The sequence below is a fragment of the Empidonax traillii genome, unplaced genomic scaffold (assembly GCF_003031625.1).
Source record: "Empidonax traillii isolate 1590-97213 ecotype Southwest subspecies unplaced genomic scaffold, ASM303162v1 scaffold445:size985633, whole genome shotgun sequence".
NCBI classification, from domain to species: domain Eukaryota; kingdom Metazoa; phylum Chordata; class Aves; order Passeriformes; family Tyrannidae; genus Empidonax; species Empidonax traillii.
In genome coordinates, this window is record NW_020955638.1 from 663,549 (window position 1) to 665,681 (window position 2,133).

Consider the following 2,133-nt stretch of genomic DNA (forward strand, 5'->3'; position numbering starts at 1 on the left):
AAGGGAAAGGGAAAGGGAAAGGGAAAGGGAAAGGGAAAGGGAAAGGGAAAGGGAGGGGAAGGGGAGGGAAAGGAAGGGAAAGGAAAGACGTTTAGAATAGCAGACAAGTGAATTATTAAGATATATTGTATTGAATTCTAGACAAGATGAAAGTTTGAATGTGTTCCTTTGCACTTCAGTGAAGAAATGAAGCACTTGACTAGAATTACTTTAGACTGAGAAGCATCCACACCCAATATGTACTTTCTCTGAGCTCTCACTTCTATGGTGAGTTTAACATGAAAATGCCTTACTGGTTCTGAAACAAACTTTGTTAGGGTTTTTTGACTGACTCAGATAGTAAAATTCTACCATTTTGGAGTGTAGGGATTGGATTTTATCTCCAAATAAAATTAGTTATAAAACGTAGCTATTCATGTTTGTGACGTTTCTCAACAGTTCTTTCTTCCCTCTCCCTTTCCATTCAGCCCTTGTTACCTTCTTTTTATGAGTTGTGTATGTTCTTAGGTGTCACCTTGTAATAGTATGCATAATGGTTTGGGTTACTGCATATTGTAGCCTTGACCTAGTAGAGGTTCTCCCTGCCTTACTCCAAGGGATTTTTGCATTTACCACTTGACAGTGTCATGATAAACTATTTCTGTGGATCGCCTTTGGCCATCCTTCACTGCCTTGTCCCAGGAGACACAGAAATCCGTAAATCTTACAGATCTTTTTTTTTTTTTTCTTATTTTTCATTTTAGAGACTGAGGAGGATGTTCCAAGGTTTTCTATTTGGCCCTATTTGTCAAGTTGATTTCCAGTAAAACTAGGATATTTCTGCTCAAAACCTGTTGAAAAACTTTTTATTTTTTCCCTTCTATTCTAAACACCTAAAAGAGTCATGTCAAGTTTTGTTCAAATCAAAAAAGGTCTACCTGGATGACAGCCAATAGATAGGTTAGAAATAGTTAAATAGGTAAGACGGGAAGACTGGACTGACACATTTTATTATATTTTAAACAATAAAAATTATACTTGCTTGACCATGTCTTTTGACCAAAGTAAACTATAAAAAATTACATCAGGTATTATGGCATCTTATTTTATTTATAAAGTCTATAGGAAAGATAAAATTATATATATACATTGCTGTTTCTCAACTTAGTTTTCATGTTGACAACAGTTACACAACAAGATTAGTCCAAGCAGCAGTTAATTGAATTTAATAATTGAATTGAAGTGGTTAAATCATAACGGACCTCAGAGTCCAGCAGTCATTAAACATTCTTATACATTGTTTCTTTGGGTTGGTTTTTGGTTTGTTGTTGTGATGTGGTTTTTTTTTGTGTATGTAAAATGTAAGGGGAAAATAGAATGTTGAGAAAAGCTGAAATCAACAAATGTATGAAAAAAAGGTTAATTTACAATTGACCTAACTGCTTACCATGGTGAAAGCGGAAGGCATAAGTAAAATCTTCTAAATGGCATACAAAGAGCTGACATAAGTTTTTTCTTTCACATTTTCTAAGTAAAATCATAAAGGTCCTTTTCGTTGTCATAGCCAGCTTTGAAAATAAAGCAATATTTTCCATCTCTGGTTGTATCACTGAACTGTTATGTTTCTGGAAAAAAATACATACACATCTATCAGACATACTATTGCTGCACTATGTAGGGCTGAAACACTTCAGTGAAAGTCACACAGCATTCAATGAGTTGCCCCTATGCATTCATTGTGCTGCTTTTATTCTAAGTGGATAAGGCTCAAAGGCAGACTATCAATCTACTCTAGAGAAAGCATCACTTTCTGATCACAAGGCCATCTAGCCTATCTCCCAAGAGACTTCAAAAGCTCACTTATTCTAATTTTCTACTGATTAAAAAACGGCATTCATTTGTACTTTCCTATCCACAGGTTTGGCAATCTCAAATAATTCTTTCACTTTTGTCTCTGTTGAGTCCATTTCTGTAACTTTTTGTATTTTCAAGGGGATGGTTACAATTTTGAGAGACTGCCTCAAATGATCTAAGAGGAGCAAGTTTTTTTTAAGCTCAATAAACATGAATGAACATTAGAATTATGACAATACATAAAATTTGGACAGGAGAAAATTATTTTTTAACAGCCTGGTCAAAGTCTCTCAGTATTAT